Genomic DNA, 23,291 nt, shown 5'->3' with positions numbered 1-23,291 from the left:
GCCCACCCAAAGCTAAGGGCTGGGGTTAAGGCACCCCTACTCACCTTTCACCAGGGTGATCACTGGCCTGGCATTTCCTGGGGGCCCCCGCACCACTGAGCCCCACCAGGCCACCCACTCCTGGCACAGTGAAGTTTTAGGTCATACCCAGGACCAGGAGCCTCCAAACCATCCCCTACAGCTCCTGCCCTTACCTCCAGGATGTTGTAAGCAACCTTGCAGCCAGGCAGTGTTACTGCCTGGCTGGCTAGCCGCAAACTGCCTTGTTTATATAGGCAGCCATGGATCTAAAAATGGCTGCCGCAGTTAAGCACCTGCTGGCTGCTTGGCTTGGGCCTTAAAGTGGCAGGCACCTACAGTGCCCTGCCACAGTCCATTTCAAACAAAATTCAGGTTATTTTTAAAACGTGTTTATAAACAGCAAATATTGTAAACCGATTCAGATTAGGAATGAGGCAAGGGAACTGTGCAGACAAAATTGTGGGCAACGTTCTGCTCTTAGCTATTTAGAGTGAGAGTGCTGAAAGATTTTTCCTCCTTAAATTAAAAAAGAATCTTTAATAAAGAGGCAATTACTGGGATCTGGCTGAAGTTATCCTTAGCTTGTCTGATCCAAATCTAGAAATACTTACTCAGTTTTAATCAATCTCACCTCAGTCAAACTTCCTTTGACTTGAATGTGTCACTATTAAGTTCAGCTCTCATTGACTGCAGTGGATTTTTTTTTCCTGAATAAGGACAACTATAGGTTTGGCAACAGTACAGAACAAGTAACATCTTACTTGGCTCTCCTGTCAATCTAAAAGTTTTAACTTTTAATTTCCTGTGGCCTCAAGCAATATCAGGGAGTATCACAGGCAATATATTAATGGGGCCACTGGACCACTGAACTACAGGATGCATCCCTTTATATGTTTCCATGGTAATCAAGTCAAGAATTTAAAGAGATATGCAACAAGAATGAATGCCTCTTGTTATGGTGAAGCAATGCCTGTAGCTAGCAATATATGTTTCCATTGTAAAAAGAGAAGATTTAGGAGTCTAACAGGATGGCAACATTGGTTGTAGAATGATTAGTCTCAGAACTAATTATGAATAAGGTAGCCATTTCCCAGTGTAATATAATTACTTAACTGTTAACCTGTACACCTGTAGAAGGTGTGTGATTACAATAACAAAGTAAATAAGTTCAAGTGTTAAGTGGCAGTTAAAGCATGGGCTTTTCATATTGTGTACCAAAGCTTAAATGGTTCAAATCCAGACTTAAATGAACAGTGTAATTCTCTGCTCAGTCTTCTGTGGGAAGTAGGTCATGCTGCCAAAACCTCGATGCATAATTTGGCACAGTTAGTTGGTCTGCTGAGGAAAGAGGAACAGGAGTGAGCCAGCTGGGAGTCTCAATTGACACACAGCATTAGAGAGGACGGCTGCTCTCTTGAGAGAAGAGTCTGGTCTTTGCCTGGCAGAATCTGGTTCCCTCAGAATTAATCCTGCCACTGGAAGAAAAGACATTTTGCAGAATTCAGAGAAGCATCCATTAATAATCCATTTCTATTTCCAGTTCTATATCTGTCATTTTTCATCCTATATTATCTATTAGCTTAAGGAGGCGGGACTCAGCTCAATCCTGCTGCCACTCACACCAGTGCAAATTCTACCTGACAACTTGACTTTGGGAGGGTTACTTTGGATTTATAGTGGTGTAAGTGGGAGCATAATTATCATTATGTATTTGTTTAATAGCAACCAAATTTTCAGTTTAATCTACTGTAGGATACAGAATTTTTGCAGGTACAGAGATTTTTGAAGTTTTTAAACAGCAGGGTAGATTTTATCCAACTACAAAATCCAAATCTAATTATGAGAAAAAAATAATTAGATTACAAGTAGAATAAAGGATGATTGCTAACCTATATTAAGGAATCCTGAGGTCATGAAGAGGCTCCTCTTCACGAAACCCATCTTGCCTTTTTAGTGCAGAAATAATCAGGTATCTGTATGTAAACCTACCTTTCCTAGGCTTTTGAAGTTGCCTAAAGGTAGAACAGGCCCAGACTATTTTGGGGATGACACTCAGCACTGATTTATGTTCAATATGACAGATTCTTCAGAGAAGATAGACTTTTTGTTAAAAGAAGTATCTTTTGGAATAGCATGTTCCATGTATCTTTCTACAGCAGGACAGCTTGGGGATACAGTCCAGGTAATCTAAATGCAGCTGCAGGCAACTTATGTAATCAGTGTAGACATGCTGATCATGGGCCAATCTCTACAGACCTTGAGGTGGTATTTTCTGTGCATACAAATGAGGACTGCCAGTGATGAGTTGTGTCTTGAACCAATTTCACTTTCACAAGAGCCTGCTTCTGGAACAGTGCCTATCCAAGGAGAAGACTCCATAATTTTTGGCTGTGGAAACTGATAAAAAGATACTTTATTCACATTGCTCACTAGTCTTCCAGGGAAGACAGGATGTGTCTGTAGTGGGAGTGGGTATGTTATCCTGGGGCAAATCTTCTGCTCTTTTAAATCAGCGTTATTCTACTGAAGTCAACATAGCTACAAGAATGTATACTATGTTCTTTACTGAAGCCTTTTGCCATAAACAACCCTTCTCCCTATGGAACTGTGTTTCCTTGCTACACGCATAAATCTGGTAATTAAATGATATGTTGTGTAGCTTTTGGCCAGCTACATCTTTACTTGAAAACAAGTCAGTGAAGAAAAGAAACCCTGGGGCACACAGTTGCCCAGAAACACATATCAATCTATTTTCTAGTGCAGCCCATTAATTCTCTTTCCCTTCTCTTGCATCCCCCGGTCTATTTTTTATTCATGTGAAGCTGTGCTGTATTTTCAAACATTAAAATATCTTGCAGCTTAAGGCATTGGAGACAAAGTCTCCAATTGTTCAATTTAATGGCACTGACCCATTGCTCAAGTGGCTGTTGCCAGCTTGACTCCTTCACTGTTCTGACGCTTTCAAGAATAATCTTGCAATAACATGTCAACAGAATAGCCTCCTTCCTGTAGAATCTAATTTGACTTTTTTCATCTTGTTTATTGATGTACTGATCTTGGAAAGCCTTCCCCAGAATGATTAGGTTTGGTTCATGCTTTAAAATGTGCATTTTGGGAAAGGCTGAAGAAAAAAAGATGAAGGCAAGACCCCCTAAGGAAATCAGGCTTCAGTCTGATGGCTCAGTGGAAGAAAGAAAACATTGCCAACACTTAAAAGAGCCCTTCTTGGTTGCAATAAAGCTTAAATCTCATGCCAAGTTTAGGGACTATCTTTCATAGATCTATCGACAAACCTTTGCAGAATAACTTTTCAGAACTAAAAATACTTTGATCAGTGGAAAACTGGACTAATGCAACTATCACTCTTTCTATTTATTTATTGCCAAAATAGAAACAAAAACAAATTGCTGCAATACCATAGGTACGGATAGGGCATACTACTGCTTGAAGCAAAAGAACATTCAGCTGAAGCGCATGATCTATCACATATGGCTATTGTGCATCACTCCTTTTCTGTCATATACAACACACATTACAGAATCATATATAGTTGAGTTCCTTCTTAATGGGCCTACTTCTCCCCTCTTTTTCTCTGACTGTTGTGGCATGAAACGGGAATGCAGAAGAATGCTTAAAGGCTTAGCTGCAGCTGCTCTCCTAGAAAGGCACAAGGAGTGTTAGTTGCTGGGCATATTCTACAATCCATGCCCACTGTGGCTTTGAGAAATAATTCTTTATCCATGACTAATATAAAATAATGGGTACCACACGGATGCTTTAACAGCAGTAAACTATTGTTATTTTTCTTTATTTGTATTATGGCAACAATCAGATGCTCCAGGCCCATTGCATCAGACACTGTCTCAAGGCATAATAACAAGATGGTCCTGGGCCCAAAAATTTATGATCAATGTGTAAGACAACAATAGAAGGTGGATACAAGAAACAGAAAGTTAGCAACAGGTACCAATACAGTGATTCTGGTCAGCATGATTACCAGCAGTCACTGCATGCCAACTGTTTAACCACTAAACTAAAACAGGCTTCAGTTAGAAAGAATATGGGGTTTAGGTTTCCTTCATTAAATTGCCTCTATTCATATGGGTACATCTGTGAAACTACAAAATGTACTTGCCCCCCTCCCCTCAGAATGACTGGAAAGAAGGAAAAAAACATATGTGCAGCCCCAAGCCTATTCTCTCCAATAAGCTGGCCAAAGGAAAAAAAAAAAAAAATGAGCTTGCCTTTCACTCTACAGTTTGCTAAAAAAGCAAAAACTTTATCATCTTTTTCAAAAAAGACAGTAGCTCCCAGCAGTGACTTATATAAGTTGGTGTTTCCAAGCCAAACGTTGGCAGTCACGTTCAGTGGTGACAGCTGCATTAGGAATATTTACCACTGACCTCACTGGCTGCTTTACCTGAGTAATAACTAATTGAATAAGATCTAGGATTTGACTTAACATCAGGAAAAAAGCTGGCATTTTAATATTTCATCCTTTTCTAGTTTTAAACTGTGTTGGGTATTCATTGAATGTTGAACCAATTGAACAGAAACTGTCTTTAATCTATTCAAATTAACAAAGCAATAAAGTAGCAAGGCACAATAGGGGTGGGTTGCCGTTAGAATAGGGGCAGCGCTGGGATACTGGGGATCTGAAAGTAATTTGAAGCCCCCACAGAGTTAAATATCTGCCTTTGGACAGCTTCTGTTAGTAATGCTGAAGAGGACAGAAGTAACAGAAATTGAACAGAGATTAAGGGTTTGAGTGAGATATTTGTGTGGTGCCCTTTTTCTTTCCCAAGCTCTTCCAATGACATTATTTGTCAACCTTTGGATATCCTGTCTTCCTTTCCTGTTTTTTGTTTTTGTTTTGTTTTGGTTTTTTTTAAGAGAAGTGGGTGGAAGTCTTCTTTGTTTATTCATTCCTCAACAAATCCCCCACCCTCACTCCCACCTCAAAAGTCTTCATCTGTCTTGCTAGCTCATGAGAGAGATGCAGGGAGGGAAAAGCTAGTAAGTCCCTTATTCCTCTTCAACCTCTCAACTGCTAGCATGATAGGGAGGCAGTTGAGTTCCTTACTGCTACCTCCCTTTCCTCACTGTACTGTTTTGCCCCATCACAGAACTTCATTGCGATGGAAACAGGTACAGAGCTACCAGAGAATATCTATGAGTACATTATCATGTTATAGGAGTATTAAAGTGACTCCTGATCCAACAGCTTCAGACATTTTGGGTATAAGCGACATCCAGACCCGAGTATGAATTTTGGGACTTGATTCTCCTATAATATTTCTCTCCTTGAGCCACCATTCACACACCATAGACCTGATCTGTCTGGGATGTTCTCATATACTGATAAAGTGAATATGCTGAATGAATTACTTAAGTACAGTTTCTCTTTTTGACTGGCAGCTTGCTCTTTTACATTGTGCGAAGTTCTTGGCAAGAATTGTTCTGGGGGGACATAGCATAAGGAACATCAGTGTATCATCTTATTTCTCTCCTGAGGCTTTCTTGAGCTTTGGCCAATGCATGACTCAGTAATGATCAGTTTCATGGATATTCCTAAAACAAAAATCCCATGGAAAAAGCTGTATCTGATTGGCTATCACATTTGTTTGTGTAAGCAGATCTTTAATGGTAATGAGTTTCTTTCCAAGTCACTTGGAAAGAAGTGCTTGTTTTGTGAAATTTGAGAGTAAGGACCAAATTCTGATCACCTTAGTCAAGTAATCACACCAAAGTCAAGTAATCACACCAAAGTCAAGTAATCACACCAAAGTCAGTGAGGCTATTTGTATGAGTAAGGGTCTCTGGGAGAATAAGGAAGGCAGAATCTAGCTCTGAGTTTCTACTCAGCCCCTTTTTAACCGTGCTTTCTTTAAAGACATTTTTTCCCCTACTGAGAACTGAAGTAAACACTCAACAAGAACTTCAGAATTAGACCCAAAATAAGATGAAGCATTAATCTACATACCAGCAAGGTCTAATTCAGTGATTCTCAACCACAGTGCTGCAGCATCTGGTTCTTCGCTATAGAAAAATTGCTCTATTATTTTTCCATAGTTTAAAGAGTGAAAACTAAGAACTAGCATTTTCTGAGGGGTTCCTTGAGTCTAACAAGGGGTGCCTGGAGCCTAAAAAAAAAAAAAAAAAAAAAAAGTATAGAACTACTGGCCTAAATCAATGGCACAAGTCATAAGAGTAAAATGTGTGAGTGTTTGCATCATCAGACTACTGTTCGCCATTGTAGGTATATGAGCCTTTATTTAAAATGGAATTTTAGTTCACTTTTGTCAGCAGCTTCCAATTCAGATGTTGACAGAATTATTCTTTTCTAAAAGATTGCAAGTATAGTTTTAAATGCAGCGTTTCCAAATAAAGCAAAGTACAAACCTGCTATATTTAATAAATGCAAGGGCCAGATTTTATTTTCAGTTACAATTTTGTAACACTAATGCCATTAGTAGACATCATGTTTGAGAACAAAATTGGATTCAATAGCTATACTAGTTTGTAATTACACCCTATATGAGTTTGTAATTTATATCATTTGCACTGAGCATAAATATACACAATGCTTGCATTGTGTATAGTGGCTGATGTTTTTTTACATCTCCAGTGCGATACATACTGGCTTGTTCTGTTAAAGCTTTATAACATATTAATAATTAATAAGTTAAGTAATATCTTCACACAAGTATTGGGTTTTCTGCCACTATTCCTCATTGTACAGAACTCCTGTTGACATCAATATGAATTTCATTCCCAAAGACATAGACCAGGTCCCTAGAAGTAGCCAAGGTAGTGATGGATGCTGTGGGAATTTGCAAGGTACACAGTGCTGTATGTTTGTACTTTTGTCCTCAGTTTGTAGACCTTGCGTCCTCCAAGTGAGAGTGACAGTCACTGAGTCCAAGATAACTAGCAATGGATGGAATGACCACTTGCTTTCTAGTATGATTTCAATATTTGTGGAGTTTATTGCTGCTTCTTGATAGAATGGCATCTGTACCATAGGGCTGATGGAACCCAGTCAACACAAAACCACCTATTACATACCAGTAGTTTGCATCAATGTTTGTGATACAGGCAAACATCTCCATCAATGCTGCTTCCACAACCAAAAGAGGTCAAAAAGGCAAAGGAGGAAGAGCTTGGTGAAATGAATTTCTGGTAGTTCTGCTAATGGAAACTCATTGTACATTCTGTCATAGACAAATAGAGATGAAATGGGAAAAAAAACAACAACTGCTAGCACTGCATAACATTAGGCATCCAATAAATGAGTTAATTACCTAGTCCTAACTGGGATGTTTTCCCACAGGAAGCGTTTGCTCAAGTTTATAGCAATCACAGAATGAAAGAATTGTAAGTAATCAGAATGACTATGCCATAGCTCACAGGAAGCACAAAGAGATGGTTTGTCAAATACACATCTGCAAATTTATTGAGAGTTACTCTCTCAGAAAATCCTCATGATAAAAAAAAAAAAAAAAAAAAAAAAAAAAAAAAAAAAATATATATATATATGTAACATTTTAATCAATACAAATGATAATCCCTAGACATGTTTTGTCCCTTCCTGGAGTTTTCAGAGCAAAAAATAATATGCAGCAGCAAGACTGATGAGCTAGATTCTTAACCACCCACTGTTATCTCATGGGAGCTGAAAGATACCTTAAACTGGCAGCTGAGGACTTCCCCCAGTGCAGAAGGAATCCGCATAAGCAAAACATTGGGAAGGGAAGGAAAGGGAAGGGATGCGATATTCCAGTGAGTCAAGGACAGCACAAGTGTCTTATGAGGACTAATTTAGAGAAGTATTTATGATTTAATCTGTCAGCAGCCTCAAAATACTGAACAAAGTGGTGTTATGCCAATTCTGTCCTCTTCTTGGGTCCTGTGCTATGAGAACAAGATGTAGGGTGAATATCTTTTTCAATTACAAATGGAATATTCCACCTATTGGCAAAAAGCTTATCTGGTATGTATACGTCAAAGCTGTATGAAAGCACCAAAACAACAACAACAACAACAACAACATGTTCACTTGACGTAGCAAATGGCTCCCACAAAATGTTTCTACTTAACTTGCAATAAACCTTTCATGTGCCTGCAGAGAAGTGGATGAGGGGCTAGCGTAGCTTTAAATTTGTTTTCTTCACTCAGACAAAACTTTTTCTTTACAGCAGTAGCTACAAAAGCTGGCAATGGCATTTTACAGACCCATGTAGGTACCTGCAGGCCACAATCAAATCCACTCTCAGACTTCTCTTGGATAAACTAAAGAGAACAGAGTTTTTAATTTTCTTACTACCAAGTGGGGTTTAAAGGCTTTGGTGTTTTATTTTGCCTTTTGTTTGTTTGTCCGTTTTTTCTGAACCCTCTCCAATTGTCCATCTCTTTTTTGAGATGTGGCACCAGAATTGGACACAGTCATCCAGGGGACAGTCTTGTTCGTGCCACAAGCAGAGATACTGCCACCTACTTACTCCTGCTTCATACTTTCCTCCTTAAAACATATCCCGGGGTACCTTCTTAGTTTCAGTGTTGCCCTGGAAGCTCAAATTCAGTCCCGAAATGATCTCAACATCCTTTTCCTGGTTATTGAATTTTATAATCGTATCTCCCATTTTGTAAATGTGACTTTTGCCTTCTTCCTTCCTAGTTGCATGAACTGGCATTGGTTATATTAAAACACGTATTCTATCACATAAACTAGATAAATCCTGTATGATAGATTTGTTCCTATAGTTATTTGCCATCCAACCAATTATTGCATCACTTGCGGATGTAACTAGTACTAAATGTTCTCTTTCAGATTGCTATTAAAGATGCTAAATCACACTGGTGTGAGAACAGGACCCTTGAATTGATGGGATGTTGATTTCTGTGCTTTAATCATTTGTAATCAATTTAATATAATCTGTATAGATGTTGTACAGTGCATTCTTTAAGAGAATGTCAAACTGAATAAAGTTAAAAAGCTTATGGAAGTGTATGTATAATCAATCAGACATGTAATCTCCACAGAAATATCAAAGTTAGTTATCAAGATTTATTTTCCATAAAAAACCATGATGATTAGAGCGAGACATATGACCTACTTTAAAATTTTTTTGATGTCCGTTGCTTCAGTCTTTCCATGATTTTGTCTGAGACAGATGTCAAGCTAAGTAGCCAATTATTATATGAACCATCCTCTTTAAATCTTAGCACCATACTCACTTTTCAGTTCTCTGGAAGATCCCAAAAGGTTTACAACATTTGTTAAAAATCAATATGAATTCTCAAGAGAACTGTTGGCCGATTTTTACTTTTTTTAGTGCTCTTGGCCTGCCATTTTAAAAATATTTAACTTACATAACTTCTTCCTAGTTACTGATCCATAGATTGTAAGGCTGGAAGGGACCTCAGAAGATCATCGGGTCCAGCCCCCTGCACCAAGCAGGAAAGATAACTGGGGGGGGTCAGGTGACTCCAGTAAGGTGCCCATCCAGTCTCCTCTTGAAGATTTCCAGGGTAGGCGATTGTATCACCTCTGGAGGTGGCTTATTCCAGAGTCTGGACACCCTAGTTGTGAAGTAGTTTTTTCCTAAGGTTGAGCCTCAAATGGTCTTCGAGGAGGCTGTGCCTATGTAAACCTGGCAGCGGCGCTACCCGCAGCCATGTCCACATTTTTGGGATCCTAGGGTTGGATAGAAGGCATTTCTTCATTGCAAAAGGATATAATTTCATCTTCCTGCTTCTTTCCAAATACAGGTGTCATGGCACAGGGTCCTATAGGATGGCCGTGATCTCCCCAAGGCCCCCTTACCGTGCCAAGTTGGCCCAAAGGGCACCCTCAATTCTCACCCACCATGTCTTTGATGGTAAAGATAATAGGGAGGCTGCCTTTATGTTGTCTTGTACATGGTTCTGCTGTACTCACTGACCCCATGGATTCCTGAACCCCTTGTGGGTCCCATTCTACAATGGGTGTTTTGGGGCACCCTAGCCTTATGGGCTATGCATGGCTCCAACCACCCCTTTACCATGCCCCAAGCCTCACAGATGGAACTGACATTGTTTGGTCTGGGCCTTGTTATAATTTGGCCCCGTCTCGCTCTGCACCCTCTCTGGCGCCTGGGCTCTCTGCGGCCCCGTCTCGCTCTGCGCCCTCTCTGGCTCCTGGGCTCTCTGCGGCCCCGTCTCGCTCTGCGCCCTCTCTGGCTCCTGGGCTTCCCACAGCTCTGCAAGGTGCTGTACCCTCCCTGACACTGGTCGGTGCACCCCAAACGCTGCACCCTCTCTGGCACCGGGGTTCCCATGCCTCCATGGGTTCCCCTAATAGCCTCACCCAAGCCACCAGTCTTAAGCAGTAAACAAAACACAAGCCCCATGGGCTATAACATAAATTTAAGTCTCCCAGCTAAAACATCATTCAAGCCACCCCAGGGGTGCTTCATCCCTCACCAGTATCAGGCTGTACCTGCAGTCAGGCCTCTCCCCTTTTCTTGCTCTGGGAGAGCTCCTTCCCCCTTGGCTGCTGGCAGGGAACTGCCAACCCAACCTCAGCCCTGGGGTTTAAATGTGAGCCAAGCCCTGCTCCTTCTGGGCAGCTGACCGCTGGCAGGTGTGGGTCACTAGCTAACTCTGGTTGCCCTGGCAACCAGCAGCTGGGGCTCCTCACTCACTGCTAGGGCTCTTTCCCTAACAGTTTCCCCTCTTTAAAAGGAGCAGGGCACCTAAGTGCTCTGCAACAACAGGACATAAATATTGAATACTTATGCCTTTTCTGTATCACAGTTTTCCTCTCCTTATCTAGTATTGGGCATAAACCATTATTAGGATTTTATTTGTTCTTCATGTATTTAAAGAATTCCTCCTTACTGTCTGGGGCATACTAACCATATATATTTCATTGATACCTTTAGTTTCCCTTTTCCATTGTCTACCTTTTTTAACTGCTCATTTATATTTGCTACTATCAATTTCCTCATTTTCCATTTGTTATTTTTGGGTATTTTAAGTGGTATTCTCACCCCTCCTCTTGCAGCGCTGGGTTTTTGGGGGGGGTTTGGTGAGGGGTTGCTTTTTTTTGAGTAAAGAAGGGTTTTTTTACTTGATTACAGAATTATGAGGTTTTGTGCATCTCAGGCATATCCCATTGATCATCCATATATATATGTGTGTGTGTATATATATTTATATATTACTTCCTATTCAATTTTGCTTGTGATTACTTTCATCCTTGGAAAAATGACAACTTTAAACATTGAGTGTATACATTACTGGTTCACATAAAAAAATGAAAATTAGGCTATGATCATTTGCAATCAGGAAACCATCAGTTTTTACTTCAATGATTAGTTCGTCTTAATCCTTGTGAATGAAGTTTGACATAGAATTACCCTGAGTTGAATGCAACCGGGGTTTTTTTGTTAGAAAGTTAATGTCTAAAATTTTCAGAAATGTCAAGTCTATTTTAATAGCAGCAGCATAAGATGTCAAGCATATATCTTCCCCATTGAGATCCTGCATGCTAATACATTTTTTTTTTGTTTCACACACTCTAGATAAAGGTTTATAAAGCTACTGATCCTGTCCCTTTGTTTGGTTTTGTGTTCTACAACAGACCTCCTGTAAAATGCCATCTTTATCTTATCAGTTAGAATATTGATTAAAAAATTCATTGGACCCTGTTCTTTTGATCTGCCATGAACTCTAATCCAGGTAATGGCATTTTGGACAGATTGAACCATCTTTCCCCTTTTCGTCCCATTCTCTTACCTAAATAGCTTGTATCCCATGTTTTTCACATTCCAGGCTTTTAACTCATCCTGCCAGGTTTTATTGACAACCTTCTATATCAAGTTTCTTTTAATAAATAAGCATTTCTCATTCATCTTGGTTATTTCCTAGGTTTCTAGAACGATGTTTTATTCCTGAAAAATAAATTGAGCATATTGACTGTTCAATATAGCACAAAACATGGGTCATCTGAAGAGGGGGGTAAAAGAATTTGCTAAAAAAACTTGACCCTTGGTACAATTTAATCCATTTCCAAGGAAAATTTTAGCGCTTTCAAAATAGTTCCTGAGGGCTCAGTGATAAATTATCTGTAACTGGAATGGCTTAGCCATTTCCACAGCAAAGATCAGTCCCATCACCCCTATCCTCATGTCAACTTAACCAAGAGCTGGCTTGGTTTCCCCATCACTGTTCCAGTATTTCACTGCTTGTAGGTAATAGAAAGACAGGCTTGCATGGGTTGTGACTGGCTCTTGTGCAGGATGTACAAAAACCTCCCCCTTGCTCTACTATCATGCTCTTTACAAGGGGTAGACTCATGAAATCTCTGTCCCAGCCTGTCCTTTTCTGTACTAACCTGTGGAGTTAACTGGGTCCCAGACAGCAGTAGGTTACAATATCCAAAGATGTGTGGTGCACTGCATACACTATGGACTTTGGAGGGGACGTGGTCAACACCATAGACTCTCCTACAGCTCCTCTAATAATGCTTTGGCTCTGTGCCCCCCCGCCCCCATGAACTGTGTGTCTCTGGTAAAATCTGGCTTTTGGGTTATATCTGTGTGCCGAGATGCAATATAATCTTTTACAACAGCAATAAAATTACTTGGTGGCTTGCTACATGGGAAGAATTAGATACTCACTGGTGAGAGCTACAGTTTATTCTTAACCATCATTTCTATTCCTAAACCTTGGTTCTGCTAGTTCCCTTAGGGTATCTTTAAATGGCTTGCCCGCTGCCAAGAAGCACAACTCCGTCCCAAATGCTCTTTCTCTATGCATGCCAAAGAAACAAAACAGTGAACCCACAAAGAGGGCATCTTCCATTGCCACTTTCAAGCATGCTGAGACAAAGATCTTGAGAACTGCAGTGAAGAGGTACCCCAAAAGCAGCTTCACTGCCACATTTCTGAGTTTCATGCTGGCAGAGTAGGAGTGAGCTGGAGGGGACATGCTACTTGGCAGTGCTTTGAGGAGCACTCTGAAAGCATTATAGACATGCCCTTAGGCTCTTACACTTTGGTCCATATGTTACTAGTTGTCTGAGGCAGCAGTCAGCAATATATTTTTGGCCAGCGGGTCAGTAACCTGGTTTGGATCCAAGGCAGGCTGGCACTAAAATCTGGCTGTCACTGTTTCTCTCTGTCACCCAGTTCTAGTACTGGTAAAGCTCCCACTGCTGATTACCACAAAAGCCCCCCACCTCTGAAGTCCTGTCCCACCAAACTCTGATGAAGCTTCCTCTCTCCCCCCTGCTCCTGGCTGCAGGAGCCAGATCCAGCCTGTGGGCCTTAGGTTGTTAACTCCTGAAACTCTGGTATCCTCAGTGTAGTGAGAAACCTAGTGACCAGGTCATCAGTCCTTTAGAGCAGGGGTGGCTGACCTGAAGCATTGGTGCACAAGTGGCATGGGCAGTCCACTGTGAAGCACACTGAAGATTGAGGAGGAAGCAGAGTAGGGGGATCAGAAAAGGGTTCAAGTGGCACCTGGGGAGGATGCAGGGTGTGACTGCCGGATTTTGAATGCCCGGTCACGTGCCGCCTTGGTCCGAGCGATGAGTGATGTACATCTTGCAGACTCCCGTAAATGGCCGAGTAGCTGTTCACTCCAGAAGTAGTCTTCCCCAATCTCTCCTGCCATGACTTTGAGTGTTCCTAGTGGGGGGGTTGACTATCCAGGGTCCCTCTATGGCACACGGTCTGCCTGACGGTCACTCACGGGGCTCCACCACCCCTATACCCCGACCTCACGCCACCTCGATGGATCCTTCCATCTTCTTGGCCACATCCCCTTTCTCCTGTAGCTACAGTGCCTCTTGGGTTTCTTCCTGTCCTGAGTATCAGCTCCAGAGGCTGCTTCACTTACCCTTTCCTGGGTTTTCTATGTTTGGAGGTCCTGATCGTGGAACCTGGACTTGCCCAGAGTAAACTCCTGCCCTCAGGATCAAATCACCACGTGAAGCCCTACAGGCCTTGCACCACGTACTCTGTTTACCTCAGCCCATCCTATCCCTCAACCCCTTCACCCAGGGAAACACAAAAAAACATAAAAGAAAACCACAAGACAACTCGTCTGTCGCTTTGCTGGGAATTTGGATAGTCACCCTCCCTGGTTCCTTACAATAGGGTACTGGAAGTCTAGGTCCCTATGGTCTAGCTAGGGGAAACCCCTTTGCTTGGATTGTATACTCGTAGCCTCCTGCTCGGGTCATCCTTTCCTCCTCTTCAGCTCTTTTCGAAAGCCCTGTGCCACCCCACTTCTCTCCCTTCTGGAGCTTCCCCATCCAAGTGTCCCGTAGTTCCTCTAGGTATGGCTGGCTACTCTCTGTATTCAGGGTAGGTGCCCTGCTTTTCCGTAGCCCTTCCTGTTGCTCTTGCCAGGACTCTTCTGGCAGGGATACCTCCTCCTCCTCCCAACCATTCCCAATACTCGCACCTGCTATGCTGTGGGTCTTCGCATGCCCTTCTCTGCTTCCCCTGCTGCTGCTGCTGCCGTCGCAGATTGCAGGGGCTGCTTCTGGCTTGCTTTCAGCACCAACAACCTGTTCCCTGCCACTGCTGTTGAGACCAGAATCAGGAGCCTCCTCTGGCTCCTCGTCCAGTATTCCTCCCTTCCTGAGGGGTTCCCGGAGTGGGTCCTGAGGCCACACGCTCCTCCGGTCCGTTCTCCCCTCCCTTTTCCATCCGCCATTTTTATTCCCGCCAGCCGGTGATTCCTGGTGATGTCACCGGCCGGCTTCAGCTGAATAAAGACGCGGCTAACGAGCCGCGCAGGCTTCTCTTCTTGTTCCCGCTGCGCCGTGGCTCCTCCTGCAGGTAAATGTTTTTTTCTTATTTTAACTTTTATGTTTGTTCCCTCTTCCTCTTGTTTATTCTGTTCCCCATAACTTTCTTTTCTTATTCAGGGTCCTTCCTCCCATTCTCTTCTGGGACACAGGGCTAATTTATGGTTCCTGCCAAAAAGGTTGCCCCTTCCCCCAACTACTTTAGAGGCCAAAGCAATGAGGAACTGGAGTGAAGGGTGAAGCTTCTGAGAGGTTTTGCAGATCAGGAAAACATTGATTTAGTCACTTCCTCTCTAAAATATCAGGCTGCCTTGTTATGAAAACTACATTTATCTACAAATTGGGTGGAACTGTTACTTATATAGTGGAAGATACAGCAGTTCAAGAGGTTGTGTCCACTTACTTCAGGCAAAAGAGCTACTTCTTATCAGAGACGAACCACTGTAGAAGGTCTTGCTACTTTTTTTACACTGGAGGCTACTGAAGATCAGGAGCATCCTCCCAGAGTGTCTTACTTCAAATCCCCGCACCACGGAAACCTCAGAATATGACAGTCCTCAGAGTGAGTAGACTCTACAAAGCTCCCTATGGGACTGGACAACAGCAATCCTTGGTCAGCGTTAGACACTGTAGCTGGCATGACTGCTGATGAGCTTTTTGTCCACAGCATCAGACCTCACACAAGCCCCAAGGCAGTGAGAACCCAGAAGTTAATTGATGAATCTAGATTATTTTGGAGGGTTTGGTTAATAAAAACTAACATAAAATATTAGTGATTGTCATTATAATTAGTTATACAAGTTAATCCACACTAATTAGAAAAACATGTCTTACATCTTTTTAAATGGTTACAGTAGCACCACTCCTCAAAACATCTCTAAAAAGCTAAACCTAAAGAAAAACGCTGACTTAGACTTTTAACTTTCTCCTCAGGATGGTTGGAGGAGTGCTAAGGGAGGAGAAAGGGGTCTTGTTTCTCACCTTTTTTGCATTTAATAGACTCTAATATTTCTGAAAATTACAAGGGGGACTAAATAAAAAACAGGCACATATTATCTGTGGTTTTAACATTAGATCAGCTGAAACCATCCTCCTTCTTTAGGAAGTGTCTGTAGTTGCCAACAATTCTTTATGTCTGACTCATTTCCTTATTACCTCTTTCCCTCTCTCTACTCCCGTAAGGGATTGATTTCCCCCACCTCAAACAAAAATGTCTTTGGCATAAGAAGACTGAGAACAGATTTGATTTCTATTTATCTATCTGCCTAATCTATCTGCCTGTCTCTCTACTTTTCTAAAGTGCCTGTCACTCTGATCCTTAGCCTCCTAGACTTCATGGTTTTCCTCCATAGTTTCTATCTGTCTCTTTCCTTATGAAGGAATCCGTTATTAAGACATTATAGAGCAATAGATGATATGCACTGAAGGATGACGTGTGCATTGCTTACTTGATTCAGCTGGTGTGAAAGTGGTGTGAAGTAGTGCATGTAATGTGGTTGGGGGAAAAAAATTTAAACTTCCTTCGGTTTTCTTGTTCAGCTCTAGAGGCTGGCTCCTGGCATAGCCACATGGTAGATCTAGTCCTCTGATCATTTTCCATCTATGAATAAATCTTTGCTGGGGGTAGACTCACACTAGTGACTTCTATCACTACTCCTTCCCAGCCCAACATAGAAGGGACACACCTAGGAAGAAGCAGTTCTATTCATGGAATCTCTATCCTGGGAATCACTGGGTGCCAAAATGGCCCATGGGACCCAAAGGTGACAGTCCAAGGTAGCACAGCTTGGTGTCTGCTTTACTCAGGGTCAGGAGGAGACCTGGTAGCTTGTCAGACTCTGGATCAGGTGGACACAAAGGTACTTTAAAGCCATCTTTCCTCTTCCTTCCAGTCTGAAGATGGCCAAGGATCTGGAGCCAAACACATTGCATATTCAGACATAGCATGTGGGATTATCCCTGTAGAGCACTCTAGGAAAGAATATGCATGGGGTGGGGCATGAACCAGAAGGCAGAGAAAGTCTTTTTCCTTGTATGCATAGGATTATTAAGCAACAAAGGACTGAAGGGTGGAGAACCAAAACTGCTCGTTTATTAGTAGCTAAAAAAACAGATGCCAAGTCAATTAGTCAAAACAGTACAGGTAGTAGCTAGGAGCAGAAAGTCATGAGTTGAAGAAGGGAAAGCAAGATAATTCCATCACAAAAATGATCTTTTCTTGACTCTAAACATCACATCACAGTCAGGAACAATATTTCCCTCTCCTCCCTGTTTTCATTGGTTTGCATTATCATGAACTAAATACAATGAGGTATAGTGCTTATTCACCTTGGAGTTTTCAGATTTTTTTCCAGGTCCCTATTCTTCAGTGTTTCATAGATAAATGTATTTATTTATCTATGAAATTTAACAGATAACCTCAGTCCTCCACACAAGGGGAGGCAAGGGGTACAAAAACAGCACTGTTGCAGAGCAGAAGAGTTGGGAGAGTTGGTAAACCCATGCTTTCCAATGGAAATGTTTGACATAATTATGTAATCATTGTTACTAATCTTTCCTAGCCTTTGCAGCACCTTCAGCTCCTGGTCACCCACCACTTGTATTTCTGCCACCTTTTCACATTAGCCTGCTGTGGTTCTGCCAAGCACCTTGTTTTCATTCCACGCATGTCAACCACAGAAATAAGGCAATGAAGACACCCTGGAGGGAAACCTCTGGAATCACAGCAAGAGTTTCCAGCATGCTCAAAAGCCAGAGCTTGCTGCATTTGCTGTGTTGCTTCATTTCCAAAGCTGACGTTCATGGAGTGGAAGAGGGTGGTTGGGTGGGGTTTAGTGTTTCAACAGTAAGACTGGGCTCTGTGCCACCAAGGTGTTGATATTCTGTTAGGCAGCCTGATTTAGCGTATCCAAGTAGGCAGCAGCTGCCATCTAGCTCTGATAAAGAGCAACAATGCAGGGCTACAAAGGTACTGGTTATATCTACATGATCCAATCCAGTGCCACATAGATATAACTAAGCTGGACTGAACAGGCTAGCTCAGGTACCAGGAAGAGTATAGCTATGTCAGTGCAGTATGATATACCCTAATTGATACACCCTGATTCCCAACAGGGTGAGTTAGGTTGGGTAGGATGACAAGCTAACATGGATATACTGCTCAGGTATTTCTGTAGAAAACTTCACTGTACAATATAGAAAAACCCACTGTACATTTCTTAAGCCACTTGAGAAACCTAATGACAAGATCTGGTAAGAAAATGCTTTTTCTTCCACAGAAAATTTTGACAAAAATTTAAATCCCCTCCTCCCACAAAAAAGAAAGAAGAAAGAAAAGCTTTCATTATATGTTACCACAGCTAAATTTGAAAAAAAAAATTGACCTTGAAATACCTTTTTTCAATGTTCAGCTTTCTGTGGAAAGGTTTTGACCAAACCTACTGAGATATTTACAAGCTAAAAGCTTTGCTAAGTAGTTAAATTTAGTTAAAATGTAAGTTGAGTTAAAGTTGAGTTAAAGTTGAATTATCTGCTCAGGAAGGGGCCAATAATTAAAAAAAAAAGTAATAAACATAGATGTAAATGTTAAACTTAAGCTCAGCTCTTGGAAACTACAGAAATGTGAACCCTACATTCTCATATATCTTGAAATTTATGAATATAAGCTAAACATAAGACAACATCCTGATGGATGACTTACATTTGATATGCTTAAAAATAACACTATAGATAAATTGGTCCTGTTTGGACTATCTTTTCACAATTCCCTGGGCAACATTATATCAGAAACTGATTAAGGTAAAATATTTTAAAGCTGTTTTGGTGCAACCCTTTTGAAGCCATTTAACTGTATTTTAAATAAATGATATGGTAGTAATGCTATGCAAGCATCATTTTGGGCTGTAACATCTTTTCTTATGACTACAGCACCATATGTTCTAGATATAAAACTGGCTTTGGTTACTGATATCATTAAACTGGAAAACAAAGCTATGATGCATGACTCAACCGTGCACAAAAATGATTTAATCATGGCCTGACATAAAATTTACAAATTAAATGCTATTTTTCCCCCAAGTTGAGTTATTTTTCTTTAAAATAGCAATAAATGTGAAGTACTGGAAAGTATTTATGTGCATGTAGGGTCAGATTCTAATATTAAGGCCCAAACTTGAGTCGAACAGGAGCTATTGTGGAGCTGTGTCACCCCAAAAGCAACATTAGGAGACTATTGAAATTTCAGCATGGTGCAATCAGGAGCTCCTGGAGAATACCATTACTTAGGCAGATGCAGTTTACATTCTCCCATAACTAGGGCATAACTCACGGGGTGGGTGACTCGGGAAGCAGCCCCGGGTACCAACTTGTAGGTAGGGCACAGAAACAACAGCTGCTGCTACTTTGGCTGGGAGTCACTACTGTCCTGTGCACTGAGCTGCCCAGTTACTCCTCTGCCATGGAGAAGGCATTGACTCTGCCTCATTTCCCTGCTGACTCTTGGAGAGGCTAAGAACATTTATTTTTAGAGGCAAGAGGTGGAGTCAGTGGGAATGGATGGGTGCTCAGCACTTCTGGAAAGTAAAACTCTTATTTAGTACCACAGTATAGACTCTAGAACATAAGTGGATAATTACAATTGCAACTGCACCTACAGGACTTTGCCACTGTTTGCTGCACACTGCACTCACTATTGAAATGGTCCCTGCTCCAAGGAACTTACAGTTTAATGTTTTGATGAGGCACAAGAAAGAGAGAGAGGAGCCACAAGGTAAGCATTAGATAGTTCTGATCAATATAATAAGCAACCGCCACAGCACTATAAGTATCATCAATTCCCACTTTACTATTTAATTACTGGGAGCAGCAAAGGAAAGTTCATACAACACTTGCTGATTCAGTGAATGAGTTGTACTCTGCTATTGTATCACAGTCCATTAAAGCTCCAGTAAGCTTCATAGAAGGCTAGACCTGCAAAAATGAGGTCCACACTTTACGTAGCAAAATGTACAACTATGGCTGCATGTGCAATTACTGCCCTTGTTAGGGAACACTTAGGCTACATAAAGATGTTCAGGGAGGCTAGGGGGAGGTTAGCTCATGTTAAAAATGGCCACCTGATATTAGTTCATCCAGCTGCAGACCTTGCACTTAGATCCCTAGTTAGATCTTTATAAGTGCTGTTCAGGACAGTTAGATCAGTCTAAAAATGGCCAACCTGATCTAAGTTAACCCTACCTCTGAGGCAGTCTAACTTAGATTGGGTTGGCCATTTTTAGACTGATATAACTGTCCTGAACTTGTGTACAGTCCCCAGCAAAACCCCAGGGCTGGCAAAGCCTAAGTACTGGCCCCAGTCCTGAAGCTGCACTTTTCCTACTCCCTCCCTGGCACTTGATGGCTAGAAAATGACATTTAGAGGTTTGCTTTTGGGAATTGGTTTGTATGTAAATATATATATATATTAGAATAATGGTTCAGGGCAGCAGCAAGGGTTAATTGATTCTAAAGACCTGGTTGTCGCACACACTTTGAGGCAGACAGGATGTCTAACCCAGGCAAGCAACAAGGCCAGCAGATAGGATATACACATAGCCTGGTATATACACATAGCCTGGGAAACACTGTTTCATAACATGAGATAAGGTGGTACCAGTTCACAAGGCCTCCAGGCTGCTGACATCTGACATTCAAGAGAGAACCTCAGAGTGAAGCTCGCATCCTGGCCAGATGTATCTTGACTCTGATGACAGCCCTAGGATTGGTACCTATAGAACAGCTTGCATTATTCTATTCTTTTATAACTGTGTAACAATAAATTTGCCTATTATCAAATGGAAAGGTTGTGATTGTTCTGAGGGTTTTGGGTCCCCTCAGAACAAGGCAACTGGGTCCTAAATCTAGTGCCAACAGCACTGGCATATTTCAAGGGCCCTCCCCGCCACTGACAGATGGACAACTCCCCTCTGCAGACCAACCAGCCCCACTTGAGTCTGCCAAAACCCACATCCCATAAGCAACTCCCAGGGCCAGTTTTACTGGTGTTTGCCAGTTCTGGGAGCTGGGGTAGTAAGTCAGAGTGAGAGAGGCGTAGGCAAAATTGGGGGAGGGTTCACCAGGGGGATGCATGACTACCTTGAGGGCAGTGGGTAGATGGGAGGAATGGTACCTCCTGTTTAGCTGCCTAAATTCCAGTTGATTTTAATGGGAGGTTAGGCACCTAAATACCTTTTAGGATCTGGATCTTAGATACCATTAAAAAAAGATCAGATAGTATTGCTAAGGAAACATAAGAAAATGTCCCAAAACAGGGAGATAGCTGGAGACAACTGAGGGGTGGGAGTCACAGAAGAATGAATACTTTTTCTGCTTTTCTGTAGTCTGTCATAGTACCTTATTTAATTCATAATAGATTTCATAGACATTAGGGCTGGAAAGGACCTTGGAAGATCATCGAGTCCAGCCCCCTGCCCATAGGGCAGGGAGTCAGCTGGGATCATAGGATCCCAGCAAGATAAGCATCCAGTTTGCTCTTGAAGGTGTTCAATGTAGGTGCTTGAACCACCTCCAGTGGCAGGCTGTTCCAGACCTTGGGGGCTCGGACAGTAAAGAAATTCTTCCTTATGTCCAGCCTGAAACGGTCTTATAGTAGTTTATGACTGTTCGACCTAGTCGTCATCCCTTGGGGTGCTCTGGTGAACAAACGTTCCCCCAGATACTGGTGGTCACCCCTGATAAACTTATAGGTGGCCATCAGATCACCCCTGAGCCTGCGCTTTTCCAGGCTAAAGAGCCCCATGGCTCTCAGCCTGTCATCGTAGGGTTTGCTTCCCTGACCTCTGATCATGCACGTGGCTCTTCTCTGGACTCTCTCAAGCTTCTCCACATCCTTTTTGAATTGTGGAGCCCAAAACTGGATGCAGTACTCCAGCTGCGGCCTCACCAAGGCCGAGTACAAGGGGAGAATGACATCCTGGGATTTGCTTGAGAAGCATCTATAGATGCAAGCCAGCGTTTTGGCCACTTTACTAGCCACAGCATCGCACTGCAGGCTTATGTTCATCTTGTGGTCCATGCCAGCATAGTTATATAATTAACTATTTGCTTTTTCAATCAAATAAGAATGCTTACAGAAAATAAGTAATCATAGAATAGTATGGTTGGAAAGGACTTCAAGAGGTCATCTACTCCAACCCTATGTTCAAGGCAGAATTGTCCATAACTAAACCATCTCAGTAGTCAAGTGTCTGTCTATCCTACTCTTAAAAACATCCAAAGATGGAGATTCTACAGTCTCTCTAGGTAGCCTGTACCAATGCTTAGCTACCCTCATAACGAAAAAGTTCTCACTAAGACTACAAATTGCAAACTGTGAGGTTGCATATTTCTTCCTCTGTCTAATTTGATTTCCGATTCAATTGCAACATAATAGGTTCTTGTAACTTGGAAAATTTGGAGCAACTTTGTCCCATGGAATATGTTCTATGAAAGCCAGGAGTCAGTGCTGGGGCCATTGCTATTAGAAATTGTCAGTGCCTTCATTAAAGAGGACATGATGCAATAATCTTTGAAGGAAGCTTGCACATACTCTTTGTGCAAAAAACTACTCCTTGATGTTGACACCTGGCCAATCACAGATCAGATCTATTTGAAGCCTTCTTTTTTTGACTAAGAAGACTTAGAGGTTTGTGACAAGACAGAGGACAACTGTTTTGAAAAAGGGAAATTCTTTGAATTTTTTAAAGTAGAATAGTTTTCCTCAGCTTTTGTTGAAGAAGAAACTTTTGGTTATAAAAAAAATAGTGGCAAAAATGAAGCTTTGCATGTAGCCAGTATGTCTAGGGAGAGAAATTACACATAAACCAATATAAATGATTGGAAATTGGTTCAAACCTGTAACACAACAGAAGTTCAGAGCACATAAACCACTTTCAAAATGGCTGAAATTGTTTTAAGATAAACTTGGATGTATATAGTATCAGATTTAACTGATTTAGGTAAATCAGTTTATTGAACTTCTGTCCCAGATCCCCTCCAGATTCAAGTTAACTCACAGTCCCCCAGGATCCCAGGTTGCATTGTACATGTGGCAGGCCAGTAGGGGGCACTACTACGTTTAGCCATCCGCCTCACTGTGCCCAACCCAAACCCTACTGCGGGTGTTGCCCTTGGGGTGCCTACATCTGGCCAACCTCCTTCCTGGAGCACACCCGCAAGCCTGGGGTAATCTCTGCCACCACCCAGGCCTTGTTCACTGTTAGGGCTCTGTGCAGCCCAGGGTACGCAGACCCTGCAGACCTTGTGGGGTGCTTAACCCACAGTGGTATTTCAAGGTGTTTCTTTTAGCCTGAAGCATTCACAAATAGCATCCTGTACTGAAGGGGAAAAAAAAACATGCCTATCTCAGCTAGCCGAGTCAAGGGAGCTATAAAGGCTCCCTCTTAATCATCCACAGTGAGGTGTGCTG

The 23,291-nt window shown here is 41.9% G+C and overlaps 1 long non-coding RNA gene across 6 annotated transcripts in view; it reads right to left on the bottom strand.

Annotated features, from left to right (window-relative positions):
* LOC106740164 (uncharacterized) overlaps positions 1-23,291 on the bottom strand; it is a 186,683-nt gene that overhangs the window by 110,895 nt on the left and 52,497 nt on the right. Inside the window, exons 1-2 of one of the 6 annotated variants that reach the window (XR_009460994.1) lie at positions 6,005-6,157; positions 195-1,496 (exon numbers count right to left, since the gene is read on the bottom strand). The exons of 4 other annotated variants lie outside the window; for them this stretch is intronic. This is a non-coding gene — a long non-coding RNA (uncharacterized LOC106740164). Of the gene's footprint in view, positions 1-194; positions 1,497-6,004; positions 6,158-10,501; positions 10,585-23,291 lie in introns of those variants that run through there. One more of the 6 variants, XR_009460995.1, reaches the window with a different exon arrangement.

Source organism: Alligator mississippiensis, chromosome 3 (genome assembly GCF_030867095.1).
Source record: "Alligator mississippiensis isolate rAllMis1 chromosome 3, rAllMis1, whole genome shotgun sequence".
NCBI lineage: Eukaryota > Metazoa > Chordata > Crocodylia > Alligatoridae > Alligator > Alligator mississippiensis.
This window is presented reverse-complemented; position numbering and strand designations above follow the sequence as displayed.